The sequence below is a fragment of the Oenanthe melanoleuca genome, chromosome 1 (assembly GCF_029582105.1).
Source record: "Oenanthe melanoleuca isolate GR-GAL-2019-014 chromosome 1, OMel1.0, whole genome shotgun sequence".
In the NCBI taxonomy this organism is placed as follows: Eukaryota; Metazoa; Chordata; class Aves; order Passeriformes; family Muscicapidae; genus Oenanthe; species Oenanthe melanoleuca.
Window position 1 is genome coordinate 34427651 of NC_079333.1, and position 21882 is coordinate 34449532.

The 21882-nt window shown below is 36.3% G+C and overlaps 1 protein-coding gene across 3 annotated transcripts in view; it reads right to left on the reverse strand.

Annotated features, from left to right (window-relative positions):
* GRM5 (glutamate metabotropic receptor 5) overlaps positions 1 to 21882 on the reverse strand; it is a 246626-nt gene that overhangs the window by 63182 nt on the left and 161562 nt on the right. The window lies entirely within an intron of this gene.

A 21882-nucleotide genomic window follows, 5' to 3' on the forward strand; every position in this document is an offset into this window, starting at 1 on the left:
AAGTATATTTCTGCATCAATTAACCTCATTGAGCTGCAGGGGAGAAAACCTTGGATTCAGCATTTCCCTGGCACTGGGTTGATGCTACTCTTACCTGAGAGGCTGTGACTCTGAGGACAGGACCCCTCCCTGTGCTGCAGACCATGTCCATACTTCTTGATAGAACATGGCCCAAAGAGCCAGAAGCAAGTCTTGAATGGGCTGGCACTGCTCAAGCAGGAACACCAGCACAGACAGCATGGCATTGCACCTGAAGCAATTAATCCTCTCTGCAGACATGGCTAATGAAGCTGGGCAGAGCATTATGCAGATCCAGGTGTTGCTCCTATTTCTTTGCTACTTGTGGCTGCAGCTTTACAGTGTTGTGTGGTACTGTACTGCACACAGAATTTTAATCCCCTTCTGTTAACCTTTCAGCTTTCAACACTCTAATCACATGGAGACAGAAGACACTGGAGACCCCATTCATATAAAGTGTCACAAAGTTCTCAGGATAATTTCTGTCTTCCCATATTCCCAATGGATGTTCTCAGTAGTACTGAAGAATTTATGAAGTTTCACTCAACCCTAAAAATGCACACATCTCATAAGATTTCTTTTGTTTTATCATGAACATGATATTTCAGTTTTTCAAAAGCCTCAGGTCTTACAGTCAGACACTTGGAGAAGAATCTCAGATTAGCATTTTTCCCCCTCTAAAAAGTCACTGATGTTGACTATAGAGAGTACCTTTAAATCCTAGAAGTTGAATAATTGAAGGATCAAAAATAAGCTCAACTTGTCCTATTTTAAAACTTCATGATTTGTTTAAAGCTAGCGCTCCTGTAAGTTAGTCATGCTGTAAGTGATGTAGGTACCTTTATGTATGTGGATCTGTTGTTCTATTTTGATCATTCATGTCTTAAACTTTTCTTCTGCACTGCAGAGCAGGCAGGAATCCTGCTGCAGACACCTGGTCCCCAGAACATTCCTTATGCTGTGCTCTCAGCTGTCCCCACACAGAGCAAAATCCCTCAGAGAGTGACTCCTCACAAGTTTATTTCAGCAGTCTGGACTCTTGACTGTGTCTTCTTAGCACAGCTGCAATGTCAGTAAATAGCAGCTTCACCAGGGGGAAAAAATATCCAATGTCTGGAATCAAAATGAAGGAACCATTCAACATGCTTCAGATTTCAAATGCACTGATTTACTCTGCACAGAAGAGTAAAATATGCATTCATATTGCAAGGAAAAAGATGAGCATTGCTGTTCAACCTGAAGATAACACTTGGAAAATTTGCCTTCTATTTTAGGGATTAACACAGGTTAAGGTTCCAAAAGTACTCAAGAGGCTCAGTAGGACAAACACCCCCCACTTCCACCAGGAATGTTTACTGGACAGAGTTAAAACCTGTTTTGTGTTGTTTTGTGATAGCCACAGAAGGTGTTTTAAATTTATGACTGATTTAGCCTTTCCTTTAAAATATTTGTCTTATTCTTTGGCAAGTTTTTAAGCAGTTTTATCCACCCTCATGAAACCTGACAAGCTTTTGAATGCAGGAAGTGATAGGTTTTGTCATGTGGGATTTTTTTATTTTTTTTTAAACTGGGTAGAATTTAAAAGAATTAAAGCCATGCTGTCAGTATCCCAGCTTTATGAGTTGTCTCATAGAAAACCTAGAAAAAAGCCTGTTTTTTTGTAATTAATGTCTTTATCATTTTCAAAGGAGCAGTTTTGTAGGTCTAATCCACCAGGGTGCTATAAAATAGACAGCAGTACTTCATGATTCTCTATCCTCTTTAAGAAAATTTGCAACAGAGATACCATTTTATATGTTTAAATTATTAAAAAAACAGAAATGATGACTTTGTATTGCATAACCCTCCTTCTCAACTTTTCTGCAGGAGAACTTCTTAATTCAACAGAGGTGCTTCTCATTCAAAGTATTTCAGCTTACCTTCTTGAGCAAAAGGTATTTAGAAATATCATATACAGCCTACTCAAAGTGTGTATTGTACAGACAATGATGTAGATATAACAAAACCTCAGATGGACAACATGGTAAAACAAAGGCTAAACTATAATCCCAAAGTTGGAGTAGGTACACAGGATAAAATAAATATTAAAAAAATCTAGTTATTAATTTCAGAGAAGAAGGATGAACCAAAAAGTGAGATGATCTAGAAAACAGGCTGGGTTGAATTAGCTGAAGATTTATAGCCTAAAGAACCAAACACAACACTAGGGGAGATGTGCTATTTGTCTTCAGGTACATCAAAAGTACCTGATCATATGTTTATCATATTGAGATAAGCATTCAGAACTTAACCTGAAAAGGGAGTGACTCATCTTAAACACCAGGAAAGTTTTCCCACAGTAAATAGAATGAGGAACTAGAACAACTTGAAGACTCTTAGGGGTGTCAGAGAGCAAGACAGACAAGCACCCATCTGGTATAAATATCCCTGCCTTGCTGAAGGGATGGCAGCAAGCAAAATGACTTCTTGACATCCACTATGCATTAGGAGTTGTTGAAATTTGACATATGTCTGGGAATGATGATTCTGTAAAACCCAGGAGGTTAGACAAAAAATTCAAAGAAAGTTAAAACAATAACTCTCCTTCACAGCTTCCCCAGCGTCTCGTAATGTTTTACCCTGGTTACTTTTTCATTATTGTATTTTTTTCTCTCCCTATAGTTGCTATGGGAAGCAACAAGAAGAGACATTTATTTAGGCTAAATGATGTTTTAGGCTATACACACAGCTAATTCCAATAATGCAGTCAGGGTAGGCAGGAGTGTGCACTGGGTCAAAATTATTCTAAATGAAAGTGAAACTGTTTTATCTCTCTTTTGTTGGACGAGAGGAAGGTTTTAACATTTAATCCCCAAATAACACTATCTCAGTATAATTAAGATAATCCTTTGAGGTTTTAAAACAGAAAAGAAATTCCCTAATTTAGACATTTTGTTTGGCAGGTCTGGCAGTTTAAGGCCACTTGCTCAGTTTCGAATATCCATAGAATCAGTTCTGTAATATTGGCCCTGTATGTAAGACTTGTCACTCCCATAGTCCAAATGACTTTTTTCATGGGAAGTTAAACTCCAAAACCAATGAGTCAATGATAAGATACCATATTTAATCAATTACAAAATTATTTACACTGACATGCCTACACACTATATAGATATATATTTAATTTTTAAATATTACAAGTCTTTTATACTGTTTAAGGCATTTCTTAAATCTCAGCTTTAGGGCTTATTGATTTCAATGAATATTTTCACATTCTTGAGAAACCTTTCGAGGAGGTAGGGAAATTCTGCCACTTTTTAGGGACAGCTGGACTAAAAAAGTTTCAAAGTGGAAAATCCTATGTTGATAAAGAGACTAAATAAATACTATAATTGACTATTTTTCCATTCAGTACCACAATATCCTTCAAGGAGAACTTCAGATTTAAGTACTCCTGAACAATGTCATTGCCTGTTATGGATTTGTTTCATTCCATACAGTATCCTGAAAGAGTTGGCTGTTCTGACAATTGAATTAAAGAAAACTATACATAACTTGTGATTTGAAGACCACTATAACTAATTATATAGTTACAACTAGTTTATAACTATATAGTTATAACTATAGTTTAACTATAGTCTGCTTCAAAATTTAGCAAGAGCATATGTTGGATAACACAAGAGGGGCAGAACAAACAGGTACACTGTGCAAATTGTCAGTCCTGAAACTACTGCAACCCTTTACAGTCACTATTTTGTGAATATTTGACAATCAACTAATTTTAACTTTATTGTACTAATAAATTAAACAACTGTGAATTGTAAATATGATTTTTTTGACTACTGGAGATATTTTTGTTAGCTGTTCACTCCAAAAAAAAGTTTATCACTGATAAGCTTATCAAAGTATCAGGTATATACTGTCAAGAGCTATCTGGTATTATTAAGAATATGCTGTCAAGATATAAAGATTTTTTGGGAACTAATTAACTAGGATGGTAGAATTGTCTGCTCTAGGCTGCTGCCAGTCCTGTGTGGGAGAAGGTAGCAGGGAGAGGTCAATGCTATACCAAATACAACTGCAGTCTGGTGGACATCCAGAATTCCAGCTGGAGGTGATGTTCCTGTGGAAGGTCCTCCTCATGTTGCCTAATGCCCTGGTTTTTTACACCAGTTCTTTAGAGCATAAAAAGCTGCAGAGATGTCTACTGGCTTGGTCCATTGGATGATTCACTACACTGAATGAGAGTTTTCAGCTCTTGGCTTTGGACAAATTATGATGAGTAAAAAGTTGTGAATTAGTGCCAGTGAGCTGGCAAACATAGCTTTAGGATTCCTGTGAAAACCACCTGGAAAATTCAGCACATATTCCAAAACTCTGTTTCTAAGATTAGACAAAATACTAAGAGACACATGTGTAAGACAAAAATAGACTCTCTTTTGCAAACTGTTCCACTTATTTTCTACTGTGAAAATGCAGCAGGGTCTTGGAATCTGTTGAGCTGGTTTCTTTTGCTCTGAAGTCCCTTTCAAGCTATAGCTAACATTATTGCAGTAAATGTAACATTCATTAGGCTGTAGAGTGGTCTTTTTTTTTGTTATGCAAAAATCTGTTTGTAGGCAGGCCACATAATAATGATGGAAACTGCTGTTCTGCCCACATCTAATAACTCTCCTGCCAAAAATCTGATGGACAGCATTTGAAAACATATTTCTCCACCTGTGTAGGAGTTTTTGTCTAAGTGGCTGTCTTTAATTTTCATTTCACTGTATTCCTCTTCTCTTCCAAGGTCTTTTCCATATATTTTAAAAGTTCTAAAAGTATTACAGTCCTCACTCTCTTTTCAAAGCACTACTGGTCTTGCTTGGTTAATACTGAGGGGAAGGTGGCATTGCTTTTGCTGATCAGCTGCAAACTGATGCATTTAGATGAATTCATTTTATAACAACTGTGCATGCAATAAATTCTTGTTTTGCTGCCTGGCTTTTTTTAGATTGCAGATCCTCTTTTTTTTTCCTTCCTTTTCATGCATATCATAAAGATAAATAAATTTAAGGGTAATTCAAAGGAAAGAAATTACTCGATTATTTTTAAGCAGTATGGCCCACAGTTTTCTACAAGATGATAGCTAGAAGTAACTATGCAGTGAATTTGGCAGACACCTTACACAGGGGATTACTGCTACTAATTACTTGCTGAGTATCCAAACTTCCCCAAGCTGGGAAAGGTTGTGATGGCAACTTGAGGGATCGGTAGCCTATAGCAACAGCTAATTTGCATGAAAACAGAGAGTTTTGCAGCTGCCTTCATCTGTAGTTCAGAGCTGCAAACTGATTCAGCCTGACTGTATTAGGGTGTGCAACAGAATCCAGTTTCCAATGTGTGATTCCTATTTGTCAGGTGTCAAAGATGAGCATTTTAACTGAAGTTATATCTTTACATATGTCATATGAGGTGTCCCCTAAATTGAAAGGAAATCTGCCTGAAAACTCCTGAAAACACCAAGAATACTCAAATTGTGCTGCATGCTCTCTTGATTCCCAAATAATTATTTCATGAGGAGAAGGAAAAATATTTGACATATTTCCAAGAAGAAAGGCATTTGGGATGGCTAGATAACTTTCTTTTCCTAGCACTAAATGCAAAGCTGTGCTATAATTGAAGTCCCTTACTTTTTTACTCTGTTCACTCTAGATCAATTATTTGTAAAGGCTTTGAGATTTGTCTAGACTAAATAAACCCATTTTTATCCAACTCTAATATCTGACGAGCTGATTTCTGAATTTGCTGTAATTCATGGTGCTATTCTTCCTGAAGTGCCCAGCTGGTCCTTGTCTCTACAGACTCAGTGCTGCCTTGGGATGCTCTGCTAATGCTGACAGTGTCATGGACGTGGCTTGGGTGCTGCTGCCAGTGAGAATCCAAAGGAGAGCTCAGTGGGCTGAAGATGAGAGGGCAGTGATGGAGTGTCTTCTTGTGATCTGTATAGATGTAGGGATGTCCTATCCCAAGCTAATGCTTGGCCACATTCCAAGCAGGCAGTTCCCACATTCTGTCCAGTCTCCTGGCTATAGCTACCAGGAGAAATTGATAAGCCTTTAGTAAGTGGTAGGGAGGGAGGAGAAAGCAAGCTTTTAATGAATCCATTTTATGAAAAGAGGAGTGGAAAGCTTTTTTCTTCAGATTTTGTATTAGATAAGGATGGTCAAAAGAGTGTAGAACCAAACAAAGGGATGTGCCTTGTAGGAAAACCTAAAATTTATTTGGGAACTGGCCATCAGGCTTCAGAACTGCTTCCATCACTGTTTTTTTACAGGGTAAAAATATTACTTAATATCCTTGATGTGCATTTTCCAAACATGGCAGCAGCTTTTCTTTTGAACAATGTTAAAGCTGTTGAGTCATATTTATAATTCACTCTAAGCTCCTCAAACTGTAAACTTCTCCTCGTGACAGCCTAAAAGCCACCAGTTACATAGTGTCAGCAATAGCAGAAAAACAGGAAAGGAAAAAGAATGGTTCGTGTATAAACCACTTCAATTTCATATGTATTTTTACTGTGAAAATACTGATTTTTATCTTCTCCAGAATGCCAAACTTAAGGATAGCTTCAGGGCACAAAAAAGTGGTGTCCATTGCTATACTATGTAATCTACAAAGGCTATATAAACAAATAAAAAAAAAAAAAAGTAATTAACAGAAGTCAAGGCTTGGCAGAAATGATAAGCAAATACCTACTGTCTTGAAATGCTGTCACAAAGCTATTTGCTGTATATCCCAGATCCCTGGAATGGAAACATCTCTGGGATGACCCTAAATGCAGAAAGATCCTCAGTTTGTTCTACAGCAGCACAGAGCTATAAACCAGTGCTGCATTTCTACTCAAGATTACTTGCATTGATTCAGAGGATTTTTTTCTTTACATCAAATCCACCAGGAGAAAAATAAGCTATTGTGAATCAGAGTTATCTTATGATAATAGTTTACTGAGGCTGTCAGTGCTGGAATGATCTCCCATCAGATATCCAGCCACCACTTTTAGGGATAGGCAACAACAATCTTTAAGATAAATTCAAACATAGTCATGAATGAACAGGTAAGTGTGACAGCCTTACTACTTTAAAAATATTTCAGAAATGGGAAAAAAATGGTTTAAGTGAAGTAATTTACTTATTTGACAGAAAATGTAACACAAATATAATACGATTAATGTATACATACTTATATTTTTTTCCTATGAGTATGTATTTGCAGGATTTTCAGCTTGAAAAAAGTAGCATGCAATAATCTCTCATGTCTGCATGCCAGCTCTAAAGTGCTTTTACCAGGTATTTGTGAAGTTACTAAATTATGCTATGAAATGCAATTCAAAACAACACTTGAGATGTTAGTTCTTATTGTTGTAGAATAACACTTTTAATAATAAATAACATACTTAATGTATAAACAAGGAATAGTATGACTAAATATAAATGAACATATCTAGCTATTTTATAGGGAAGTAAACATTAAACAAAAATTAGTTTAAAAGCTGGACAACCCTAAAATTTAAAGAACCCAGAGTACATTTCATATTTCAGTAGTTACTCTTAATATCAATGAGTATGTTAACACTAAGTTTTATAATTTTGGGGAGAATTTGTTTATGACTAATCAGAAACTTTAGAATGAACCTTTGAACATGGAACAGAAAGGTAAGGATGGTGTGTTAACAATATTATTTGCATTTTAGAAGCTATTTTAAAACCATGCCTATCTAGGAAGGTTTCACTGGTCTAATAGTAGAGAGGTGAGCAAAATATTACTTTCTAAAAAGTCTTAAATCTCCAGACTGTGGTGTATACTCTAGTAAATCTAGAGGAGCTAATATAAAATTTCTAGTGGAACAATACTTAGCAAATTCTGCATGTGCAAAGGTTTTAAACTGACACATGTTATGTAGGATTTTTTTCAGAGAAAGAATAAGTAATTTCAAGCCCATAAATGCAATAATTAGCACACAGGTAATTAATAAAAAGTATAAATAATTCACTATTCACAGTCCCCCAGGGAGTCAGTAATTTCAATAAGTTTTTTAACATCCTATTCAGTAAATTGAGCCAAATACAGCAAAGTAAGCTAAGCTAGATCTAAAATAATAACACAAACAGTGCAAATATACTGAAATTCTCCTCCTGCTGAAATCAGCTGAAGCTTTGACTGACATCAGTCAGGACTGCCTCCTGCTCAGATCAAGACACATCCCTCTAATAAATTCAGTGCCTGCCCAGATAATATAATGTGTGGTGTCTAGCTCATCCATCCACTCACATTGCTGTTATCCATGGATATACAGAGAACTGAATTATAGAGCAGCTTTACAAGCCCTTCATCTTCTAAATCTCAATTCAGACCAGTTCAGGCGTCATTGGCTATAAACATGACGTTCACTTAGTCAACTCTTTGAGCAGGACTCAGGGCTGTCACAAAAAGAACATCATTAGACAGTCATTGGCTTCAGGGGAAGAAAATGTGGCAAAGACCCTGCAGTCTGGCTGCCTCTTGCTCTACAGCATTCAAAGCCACCTCCTTCTTGAAAAAAGTGTGTCATGTTAAATGTGCTGATGCCTCAGAGATATGATGCAATGTGTACATCACAAGGTTTGAGAAGTCCAGACAAAAGGATTCGTCACTGAAGCAAATCACAAATCTTTTACAAGAATCAGAGCAAAGGAATATATTTACATCTTGGTGGCACAAAGTAACCTGAAACCAGAGTGATTTCCATTGTTGCATTTATTGAAGTAATTGGGTCTCTCTGAAAAACCTAGTCAGGTGGAAGATGTCCCTTCCACCCCAAGCTATTTCGTGATTTTATGACTTCTTTTTCTGGAACAGTTGGTATTTCTCACTTCTACAGATTTAGAACCATCATTTTCAAAAGTGAATGCACATCTATGCACTCAACTGATTTTACATAAATTATATTATTTGCTCAGAGCTTGGAGTTAGGCATTTTAAGTAAGTGACCATAACTCCCACAGTGAGGAATTGATTTCTGTGTTGCCATCCACACATGATAGAATTATGTTCAAACTAAAGCACATGGTACCCAGCAATCTCCCCCTAATGGCATTCAGTAAAAAAAAAAATATGCAGTCAAGGCCCAGAAGAAGAATTTGAATAAGTTTAGCAAACATCAGCTCACATGTTCTACCATTTTAATGCGTGAGGATCTGTGTCAGCAACATGAAGCAATAGAAGTCTGATTTGAATCCATCTTTAGGATCATTCCAATTTGGGTGAAGGTAAGACTGTAAATCATAGCACTGTTTACAATACCACTTTCCAAACAAGTACAGGAAGCCTTAAAAATTCACAGCTGGTGGCTTCTTTACCCCCTCTTGGTGTTTTAGGATGTCATTAAAAAAAGTAATTTCTCCCAGCACAAATATTGCTGAGATTTCTTTACACTGTGCTAACCCATGTGTAGGAAGACCACTTCTAAAACAAGGTGAGAGAAGTCACAGATATGAAACCCTTTAGATCAGGACCATTAAATTTTGCCTAGTTTCTCTGTTCAAGTGGGTCTGATTTTCATTGAACAGAACTTTTACGGCTCCTTTGCTGCATTGAGTTGACAGAGATTTGCCTTAACAAAATCAGAATGAGGCCCATGGGTGATCTGTACCCTAAGTGTATAATTGCTTTCTGCTTAAAAATACAAGTAGTCAAAGTGTAAAGTTGAAAACAAATGCCATCCAGAATATACTGAGAGAAAAAGCACAAAAATGTGATGAGATGATCACACTTCAAGTAAAAATGTGTCTTTTAACACACTATTTGTATTTACATCACCAAAGAAAGCATTAGGATATGCTCTTAACCTATTTTTGTTGAAATTACTCAAAACAATGCTTATACTCATGAAAAGTCCTTAAGACATCATAATCAGGCTTTAGGTTTCAGAAATATGCTATGGTTGGCATCAGTGAACCCTGCAAGTGAAATTAGTCAGCACCTCCATGTCTGTCTATGAGAACAGTCTATCACTAAAACTGTTCACTCAGTTTTGGCTTTAAATCCATTAAAATAAAGCTTTGAAAATAAAGGACTGTTAATGGCCTACAGAAAAAAAATAGTGTGTTGGGGTTATCTAAAAAGCTTAAAAGCTGTAGTACAATAACACAATAGGTTGCTATTTGAGAAGTTCTATCAAAAATTGCATTGCAAAACACATTCCAGAACTAACTAATACACAGATCACATGGATGACATGAATCTAGGAAATAGGGATTCAAAATCAATACCCGATTTTTTTTTGTAAAACAAATTGTAACGTCATGAAGTACATGCTTGTCTATGTTGCAGTTATATGTCACAGATTTTAAAAAGGCTGAAAATTTAAAAATAAAATGATTGTTTGAAAACTGACATTTGAGATGTACCTTGTTAATATTTCAAAGTGACATGAAACACATAGACAAGATGATGTCATTTTTTATTGCTTTCCTTTGTGTATCCATGTCCTAAACCACTGATAACTCATGATAATAGAGACTAATCTATCATGATTTATCAGTTCATACATAGCAAGACCTTTCCTTGTGGCAGCAATGTAAGTGAAGACCTCAAACTAAAATAGCAAAGTATGTCTCCAACTAAAATGGCTCACACATGATCACACATTTTCTATTTCTCTGTAAATGGCACAATAATTGTAGGGCTATATCCCTAGTTTAAAATCTTACTTACACATTTACATTTAAAACACTTTCTTTCAGGGTTCTACTCAAGGAAGGTCAAGTCTCTTGATGATTGCAACTGTTTATCACTAGCTTCACGGGCAATGCAAACACTATTTATTGCTGGGAGTAGCTTAATGAATTTTCCTGTTAGACTGTATTTGAGCCAAATCCTAACATGAATATTCCACTGGAAAACTGATTCCAAATTTTATATATGGAGAAAACATTTTCCAGAAATTTGATTGGCATTGGCCATCATGAACAGGGAACAACAAAACCTCTACATCACAGCTCTTTTTACATACCTTGAGCTGTTACTTCCATAATTTAGTTCCCTCCTTTTGGTTCAGTGCTTTCAGTAGCCTAGATATTTCATAAAATTTTATGGGAAAGTCCTTGTAACATTACAAATACTGAAGAAACAGATTTCTTTGTTAAACAAACAAACAAGTAATCTTTGAAAGCTAGAAAAAAATCTAAAGTGCTAAATCCATATCCATGTTGCCAAGCAACAGTTTTCAACTAAGAAAATATAAAAATATAGAAGGAAATATTAAAGTCAAGATGGGATCTATGCCAAAGCAGATCACTGAGCCATGTTGAACATTTGAATGTACTCTCTTGAATCAAAGTGTCAGTAGATAATCTTCTGTTTCCCTGGCTTAAAAGAAATATTGATTGTGGGCATAGATTTGCTCTCCTAACTAGGAGCAGCTTGATAAAAAGTAAAGTGAGAAGTGACTGTGAAAAGGGTTAGTATCAGGAGGGTTATAGTGCCTAAATGAGTTTGAAGTACAAAATCTACATATAAGTACCAGGAGTGCTTTTGGTTCTTACAACAAGTCTAAATAGAAGTTTTTTTCAACAGAGTGATGCCAATTAAATTTTGTGACAATTGACTGGTAGAAGCTCTGTTTTAAATAGAATTATGCCAAGGGAAAAAAAAAAAAAAAAAAAAAAAAAAAAAAAAAAAAAAAAAAAAAAGAAGAGAACTTTTTGAAAGGGTTTATTTTGCTTGTTTTGTTTAAAAATCTTCTGTGCCATAAACCATTGCTGAATCCTATGAAGACTTCAGAAGTACCTAACAAGAGTAAATCAATGGACATACCTGACCTTTTCAAAGCTTACAGGAACTTTCCAAAAATGCATTGTATAGTCCAATATTAGTACTTTTTTCAGTACTTTTATTTATTTTTTTTTTTTTTAATTTCTGCAATAAAGATTGTCCTTTTTTATTCTTAATAAATGAATAAATATATCTTAAGAATATATTAACTTATTTTCATTTGTCAGTATCGACCAGAACTCTGAGTACCTCAACAAAGAGTGCCAAGGTTTTATTGGATGATTATTCTTAGTTCGTGTTATATTTAACATCCTGGCATGAATATTTGTTTATACTACTTAATAAAATGAAGCAAATATTTATCATCAGATCTCTTTTTGGCATTCCTTTTCCTGTAGGTATCAAGCTGATATTATTTTTTCATAAAATCCTGTCTGCTTCAATTTATTAATTGGAAGTGTGAATGGACATGACTATACTATTTGGTGGTCAGACCATTAAGCTTGGAAATAGAATCCTTAGGCTGGAAAAAGACCTCTAAAGTCTTTAACCATTAACACAGCACTGCCAAGCCCACCACTAAAACACATCTCCAAATGGCACATTTTGGTGATTTCTGTGTAGTAGGACAGAAATACTGATGGGACTGAAAGAGAAGTGGCTCAGAATGACCTCTAAGGAACTTGCTGGTGCATCAATTTCTATCCTGACTGGAGAGAGGGAGGAGCTGAACACACTTCCCAGGAAGGTAAACACAATGGAGGTTAGTGCAACCACAGTCTTATCATGACTGCTGTTTTGTCACAGGTGAAATAACTGGGGCATTCTACCGCAAATTATTGTTTAGCATGTTTCTCCAGAGATATAAGTCTCTTATGGTGCTATCAGTCCATGTGTGCCTTCATCCTCTGCAATATCCTGGGAAACTTCTGAATAGCCTACAAAAAGCAAATACAACAGACCCATGGTGGTATCAAAGACATGAACAAACACTGAAAACTGTTGGAGGGAGCAGAGCAGTCATTCCTTCTGAACGTGCTATGCCAGGAAACTCCACTGACACTGAGGTGCTCCTGTGTCTATGTGTGGGCAGTGACACAAGGCTTACAACAGCTTTTGCTGACACTTGCCCAGCCAAGAGCACATATTGATAAGAAAACCACTTCTCCAGTGCAGTGGGACAAAAATTTAGCAATGTGTTGTGTTTGTTGTGTTGCCATAGTTTTGGTTTCCTTGAGGCTGTTGCAGGGACAGGAAGGGCAAGGAGGAAATACTATTGGGTAAATAAACAGAGAAATGCTCATCTTGAAAAAATACCATGTCTGGAATGATGGCAGTGTGTAGTAGGGGAAGAACAGCAGTTCATGTGCTGCAGATAGAGCCCTTGGTGTGTGGAGTGCATGATATCCAGCCTTGAGATCACTGCCTATTGGAAACACAGCTCCTTCATACTCTGAGACAAAAATGTCAGAGGTGAACAACAGTGAACTACAATTTAGTCCATCTAGTCATGGCACGTGAGGTAAAATTAGATCTACTTGGCAAAGCAGGAGAGAAAGAAAAATCATGTGTCTGCACAAGGCAGGGGCTTGGAGCTAGATGATCTTTAAGGTCCCTTCCAAACCCAAACATTAAACAATTCTATGATTCTTTGAACCTTGATGTAAGAAAGCAGCAATAATTTTGAGCCTGAGCATACCAGAAAAACACCATTTTCCGTAAATAAATACTGCATTACTGTATACTTCTTGTTTCTTGTTTTTTTTTAAATTTCCTTAACCTTGCACTAGTATGAAATTGTAATAAGTAATATGGCATGAGAAAATGTAAAATAAAGGTGCAATTAATACAGTGACTAACAAAAATCAAGTCATTGCCAATGTAGAATTTTTCAGGAAAGAACTTAGCGATGTACAGAAACTAGTTTTACTTTAATTCATTCCATCCCAAAAGAGATTAATTTGACTGGGAAAGATATTTCATTTAGGAGGAAATACCTAAATGCAAGATGCTGTTGATGACAAAGAGCATCACAACTGAGGTCTGGAGAGGCATCGTGCAGATGGCTCCACCTAATGTTCAGGCCAGTGATGTCATGAAGAAGTCACTCTCCTCTGACAGGTTTTGCAATTATCTGGATTTTTTTTCTCTCTTTCTGACAGTAATTCAGGAATTCCACTAATTCCATTAGGCTGGAATAGTGTAGAGTGTTACAACTCTGTGTCTATCCACCCAGTATTAGAGTGACAGGAGGTGTGGACTCTACTTACTTGTGATGAAATAAAATAACTTGTGCTGATAATTTCATAGTTCTCAAAAGTTTAGAAATTTGCAAATGCTCTTATTGATTCTAAAACATGATTATCTCATAATTGTATTTTATGAAGTTTGAAGGTATTATTTTGAGCTTATATTCTTAAATTCTCTGCTGTGCTGTGGACTATTCAATCCTACACAGGTTTGGAAGAAAGAGATTTGAATTAGTTTTAGTGGGATAATGCATTTGATTTCTTAATTGAGGAAGATAATTGAAGACAGCAATGACCAGAGTACACTTGGAATTTGGGAACTTATTTCTGGACTCTTTGTGTCTTTGGGAACTATTTCTGAACCCAAGACTCATGCTTGTCTGTATTGCCACACACCTATTTATATCCATCTATATTTTTATAATTGTTTTAACTACTTGAATTGCTCACAAAGAAGAAAGATGAAAGAGTTGTGGAGACTGAAGAGACAAAACTGCCTTCAGAACACCTTCAGAAAAAAAATTCCCAAAAAAGAAATGCTTTTCTTGTAAGAACTTGTTTCAAAATGGGCTCAGCAGCCAGGGTCTGATACAGCTAAAAAATTATTATATTTTGATCTTTTATTGCCCAGACTGCCTTCTAAAGCTCTGCCAAAAGGATTGTAAAGGAAATTTAAGTATTTTGTGAGGATTTTTCACCCCAGAGAGGCTTCTAAAATAAAAGCACAACCTTATCTGAGGTGCCTATATTAGTCACAGAAAGTTTAGAATGATAAAAGAGTTTTTGAAAGTGCTTGGTGTTTGGAAATCAAAGTGCCTATGTGATGAGAAAGAATTAGGCAATAAGAATTGAAGGAAAAAAACTTATGAGGCAAATAAACATAGTTTCTAAAAAGAAACATATAACTTTAATTCACAGAAAAAAATACCAACCTAATCCTCTGAAACACTTAAGGAAGAAAAAAAAAAAAAAGAATGTCAGATTTTCAAACTCATGCAAATTAAAGTCCCAGAGGTTTTTATTGTTTTTAAATGACAAAAATGGAAATAATGCTAATATGAACTGTTATAACAAAAGAGGAGTGGGAAGAAAGAAAATACCTGTATGGGAGTTATTTTCCTAATCTGAGGCAGTGGTTCCCAAACCATGAAGTATGAGCCAAGTATATGGACACAACTGAAACTAATAAATTCTTCTGATGTACTCTCTCAGTGGGATCTGTTCTGGCTGGTGTGAAATTTGGTTTATAAACCTGGGAATAACTGATCCAGAATAGTGCCTGCACAATCCCCATGCTACTCAGAGAGCTATACTTATTTTGGCTATTGCATCAGTATTCTCTGGCTAAAATAATTAGAAGTCAAGCTGCCAAGGGACTTGTGACAGCAAAAATATAAAGCTTTGATTACAGCTCATGTCACAGAGCAAAGACTGAGGACATGGGGGACATAATAGAGGTGTTTTATTCTGTTTCTCTTTTGTTCATGGCTTTCTTGGTGCTTTCCAGCAGATTGCTGGACATTTTCATGGGACTGTATTTGGTAGAAAATACTCTGATCATTCCCTGAAAAAATTAGCATTGTAAGAGACAGTTCTTACTCATCCAACCAAACCAATACAATCAACAATATTTTATGCTCTTTGGTATCTCCTGAGCTGAAAGTGCAATACTTCCAATAGAAAGACAGCCAGAGAATTCTGGTTTTATTTTACTTGAGTATTTGCTGGTCTTGAAATTATTTCTGCATTGAAGGAGGTCTAGTCTGTAAAATACACAAGCAGCAGTGAATTTAATAATAGAACATGAGTGCAGCCACATTGCCAAACTGAAAAAAAAAGTAACCCAGCAATTATTCAACATGGAATTTCATGGCATATATAGTATAAATTAAAAGAAGAAAGCCATAATTAAAGACTGCAACCACCAAAAAAAAAAAAAAAAAAAAAAAAGGTGATTTACAGTGAAAGTATAAGAAAATTTCTGCAGTTAGTTAGTTCTATGTGGGAGGGATAAATTTTCCCTTACTTTATTCTCTAGGATGCCTGTAACTGCCAAAGGACAACAGTAAAACATTCCAGAAAAGAGGTAGGAGTAGTGCCAACTCCAAATCTAAAAAGAAACATTACAGAAGTGCTATTTGTATTAGAAAATATGGGGTGGTGAAATACAGGAGATTTGAAGAAATAGAAGTTTGGTTAGCTAACCATGGTCATTGAGCAGACTTCAAGTGACTCTTTTTAGTTTCATCTTCCTTTAACATGCCTTTTACTAATATTTATTGCTCTTGCAATATCCATCTATCATTCCATGAAAAACCATGGTGCCAGAATGCCATCTCTTTGATATGGTGCTGTCTCTGATCTGGTGTCTTTTCCCAGCAGAACATGCCTGGCTTTGGTGCACTTTGTTTAACCTGTTCCTTGAGGTGTTCTTGGTCTAATAGCACATTAAGAAGCCCAAGTTATTAAAGCTCTCATTGATGCTGGGATTTGAGAACTCCTTGGACCTGAGAACTTACAATGGAGCATCTGTTTTTTCTGGTTTTATTTTCAATGATTCATTCTTGAAAGACAAAGATTTCTACTGATGTACATGTGTGCTATGTGAGATGCTAATTCATTAAAAACAGCTATGAAAGTACCATGGATTTGATTTAGCATAAAGCAATTGCAATTCCAATTGTCATCTGCTCTAAATTGAAGTATAATTAGAATTGCCTCCTCTATTATAACTTAATTCAGAATACAAAAACTAAACTTCTAGCAATTTATAAAGAATAAGTTGTTAATTATATCCTATTCTCTTAAACTTTTGCTATAACTGCTTAAAGTGATGGACAGTGCAAACTCTTAGGTAAAACTGAGTAATATCTCTTTTTCATGAGAACTTACATGAAAAATTTAACAGAAGTATAATTATCTTTTTCCTTTTAATAAAGAAATGAAAGAAAAAGGTATCTAGGTTGAAGCGCATCAACCTCACTTCCATTGAAATAGATGTAGGGCAGTAAATCTCTGTCTCATTTTATCAAAAGGTTTGAGATTCTGTGAACTTTGTGACAGACGTGATTTTCTCTCCCATCTCTCAAAAGACAGACAATCCTGATGGTTTCTGTTTTGTGGTAGGGTACATTGAAGTGTCAGTTCATGACTGTGTCCTCTAAGGTATGAAATAATTAATAGCTGCCTTCAGTACTGAACAGTGGGACTCCAACCCCCTGTAATACAAATTCAGAAATATCTTTAATTTCTGCATTTCTTTCTAAGTTGGTTTTGCTCTTGTCTTATTTTATATGACTAAAATTATATACAAAAAACGAACCTTATGATATAAAATAAGATGGCTGTCTTTACATTCATCTTCTGCATAATGACTATTTCACACAAGCTACAACTTCAGTCAGAGTAGAACCACAAATCCAGCCAACATCTTTTTGCCTTTCAGACAGCCTTTCCACTGGGTGTTTAACATTCACTCTCCATCCCAGTGTAACCCATTTCACAGGATGTACACCAGCCTGGATGAACAAGGAGTTATGAAACCTTCTTAGCATTTTTTTTCCCAAATCTATCTTGAGTTTATGGCATTTGCTTGAGACACTTAAGCTCAGTCTCCCTTGGAGAGTCCAGAAGACAAACTTCCTATCTTCTGGTCAAGTGCTGTAAATATTAAGCTATTACATGCAAGGTAAGTACTACCTGTCCCAGAAAAAGTGATAATGGTAACTCTTCATGGGGGGAAACCATTTAGTAGATGTTTGGCTTTCTGTTGCACATTCCTTAATTAAACCTGTATGAGGATTATATATGAACATCAAACCTCCTTTTGGTCATGGGATATATCAGGATGGCATATCATGACTTTGTTCAGGTCTGTGGAATGATGGATTTGGGGTGTCTCCCATGTCTCTGAGCAGTGGTCAGGCAGAGGAGTGAGACAACAAGGTGAGCAGGACCCTCTGAGACCTGAAGGTCTTGGTTCAGTTTGAAGTGATAACCATTGTGCAATAGGATAAGACTAAAAGGGAGGTGATGAAGAGAATATTGCTTGTTGTCTGTATACAGGTAATAATAATTACAACTTATGACTTTGATTCACTCTTTTTCTAGTCTTCTCCTTGCTACTCTGCTGGTATTTAGGGGTCTTTAGTACACAGATTTCATCCAACCTGGTAGGATTCCTCCCTTTAAAAGCAGTCTGTAATCAACATAAAACCATCATATCAACCTTGTTCTGGCCATATGAAGGGACATACTGAGTAATAAAAGAGAAAGCAAAAGGTCAGCTACTTTTACATCATTAAGCAGGCAGTTATACCTTGGAGCAAGAAGAGAGCTAAAACTACTGCTCAAATTGGAGCTGTGCAGCAGCCTGGGAATTCAAGCAGCTACTATGATCTGAAATCCTTGTATTCTGTTCAGCCTCATCTCATGAGGCATTTCTGAAAATTTCAGTATGAAGCATATTCACCATTACTATGATTTAACTCAGATAATTCCCAAACACAAGGACACCTGGGTTTACCTCCCTGTGCAATATCACACTGATTTTACTGCTGAAGATTTCACTTCAGATGTGAATGAGCCTGGGGCATTCACCACACTTGTAAAATACAGTAGCAATTAGCTGCTGTAAGCCAAGCAAAATAGCTTACATAAAACCTGTGAATTCTACTCAGATTTCTTTAATCTTCTATGTACAGTGATGTGATGTAACAATTTAGGATTCCACCTTGATTCAATTGTTGGACTTGCAGTCTCAGCCTGGAAGCAAGGTGTTAGGTCTGTAAACTGAACAGAGGTTTTAAGGAATGTCCCATTCCCTTAGCACAGACTACAATGTCTGGACACACACTCAAATGTTAGTGGTGGCTGCATGTGTTGCTGGAAGCACTAGAGTAGGTATGATGTCACAAGTTGATTGCTACAAAAAAAGCATCAGGATGAGAAAAGAGCACTGATTCCAATCATGTCACATACTCTCAAAATAACTCGTTCCAGAATAACACTACTCAAGCTCCTGCAAATGAAGCAACAAGAGCTAAAAATGTAGAGCAAAACCTGCAAGTTGCACACAAAAACATCCTTCTCAATGAAAACTAATCTTGTACTGAGTATGACATGTAATACATCAGGATGGAGACATGCCAGCCACACTTTGGACAAAATGCAAGGAAGATAAAGAGGGTTTCTACTCAGTATTTGGGAAAAGGAAAGAAAAATACCCCATCTCAAATAAAATAGTGGAATTACATTTAATTGTCTTGCTCAGCAGGTTGGCAAGCAGCAGCTCCAGAGGCACACAGCAGTGACTGGATTAAACAAGTAAATCTGGGAATGGTGTGAAGAGATGTTGCTACCAGAGCTCAGATCCCAAATTCCTGTAGCTTGCTTGGTGGCAGCACACAAGAATCTCAGCTGTGGACCAGGAGTCTGACATATTGAATTACTACACAACCAGAGAATAAAACTACAGTTCTTGTCTCAAACCAACTCTGACAGAAGAGAAGATTTTTGAAAAGTTGAGACAACAGTTATGGAGATGCTTTGGAATGCTGGGTCAGAATGGGTAATGATGCAGAATTACTTCTGCATATGAAATTACTTTCCCAGACATGGGTGCTTCAGGTACCCAGCTTAGTGGCACTTTTAAACAGTCAGCCAAGTGACCTCAAGAACAGAAAGTCTGTGCAAAGAAATAGAAATTATGAAGATGGATGAATGCAGCTGAGTTTGGAAAATGTTCCTTCTGTAGCTTAACTACATGCCAGGGGCCATTCTGGTGCATTGCAGATCATTAAAAAAAATCAAGAATAGGCCACACTATTTTTGCAGAATCACCTACTTGGGAGTTGTAATTTTCATTTTAGGCTCCCTGCATCAGTAAGCTAGGTTCCTTTTTTCTGATTCAAGCATCAGACCTGATTTATTTAAGATGCATATCCATTAAGGCCATATTGAATTACCTAGGAGAACAAGGAAGGAAGTAGTACTTCAGGTAGTAGTAAAATAATTAAATATATTAGAAGGTACTACATAGCTTAGCATTATATTTTTCAACATTAAAAAAGTTAATGAGAGATTAAGGAGACCGACCAAAGAGACTAAATTTGGGTTCCTGACAGTATTCTGAGGCAATGTATCATTAAAAAAATGTTGAAACCAAACACAAAAAAAATCCAGATAAAACACTTTTCAAGTCATAACCTTATAAAGGATATCCCCATTTGAAGTATTTGCAGGGCAGTTTGATGAAGTACCAAGCAAGTTAGGCTCTGAATTTCATCTGCATTCAGTTGAATTTGATTCCTCTTATAGTTACCTGTTCTCTGATGAAATGGTTTAAAATCAATGAGAAAGAATATTTTGAACCCAAATCACAAAATAAGCAACATTGCAAATGGTGTCATTACAATGAACTTATTTTCTACCTCCCAGAATAAAACTGCAGCAACTGAGTTTTGCTCATTAAAAGAAAAAGAAACCACAAACAAAAAAAAAAAAAAAAAAAAAAAAGCAAAAAAGAAATTGAACAAAACAAAACCCCAAATTAAGACTAATTGCATAAAAAGATTTAACTGTCCATAAAAGTTAAACACCATACTTGTAAAACAGCTAATTGAGATTATGCTGCAGGAAAATCTTAGGTCCATTATTATGCACATTGGACAGTTGTGTAAATTTAGTGGCTAAGAAGAATTTTCCTGAATAGAAGATATATTAATTTATTTAAATACAGCCTGCAAAGGGCCAAAATGCTTCTAGCTTATGCTAGATAACCTGTACCTAGGAGTGAGAGGATGAAGCAAGTAACACTTGACATCTACTCTTTCTGGCAAGAGCCTCAGAAAAAAATATAATGACTGATTTGTGGATTTTATAAGTAAATAGGGGAGAAAAAGTCACTTTCACAAATAATTCTAAACACATTATTGTGCAGACCAGTTCAGCACCATAAACTGGCCACTGCTACTGGTAGGTTGGAAATCTCACTGCAATGCCACCAAAGCAGTTGGCTGTATCCAGCCTCCAAAGATTAGTTCCCTGCTCTAAAACCTCCACTTTAGGCACAATGACTAGTTAAGTTAAAAGGAAAAAATAACTTAAAGTATGTATTTTTAATCCTAAAACATTCTGGGGCCATTCCCTGGCACTGTTGAGAAATGGCACTGTTAAATTTGCCCATGACTAAATGTTTTCTTTCTCTCACTTCCCTTGGCAATATGATCTCATACTGCCTGCTGAGAGCAATTTATGGTATGTGCTACTTCCCAAACCATTCTCCTGTCCAGGAAAGTGCTGCTGGGCTCAGGTAAAAATCATGCCTGGGAGTGTGCTAGTCATACAGCAGTCAGAACAAAGATGGATTAATGTTGCACTCTGTGTCCTCAACCAGTTTCTAAACCAGTGTAAACACACAGAACAGCACCCTGTGAGTTACAATATTCAACCATCTTACTTTTCATGGGAAACAAATTCCTGTAATGGAATTGGACACAGGCTCCATCCTTAAGTTATTTTGGTTTTCTTCTTTTTCTTCTCTGGAAGGCTGTTCAGGAACATCAGCATTTTTGCCATTAGGGAAAAAAGTGGCATTTCTAGATTTTTTTTTTTTTTAATAAATTGCTCCTTCCTCTCCTTCTGATTTTCTTTTCTCTTTCTCACACAATCCTGAGGCTCCCTCTTATAGAGGGAACAGTTCAACCCTCTCCATATACTCAGCAAAATTATTTCATCTTACTTTCTTATAATATAGGATTCACAACTTACTTACTAAACTTCTCTCCTTCTGATTTAGATAGCACTCTGTGGGACTAAGAGCAGAGCAGAGGATGAACTCTGC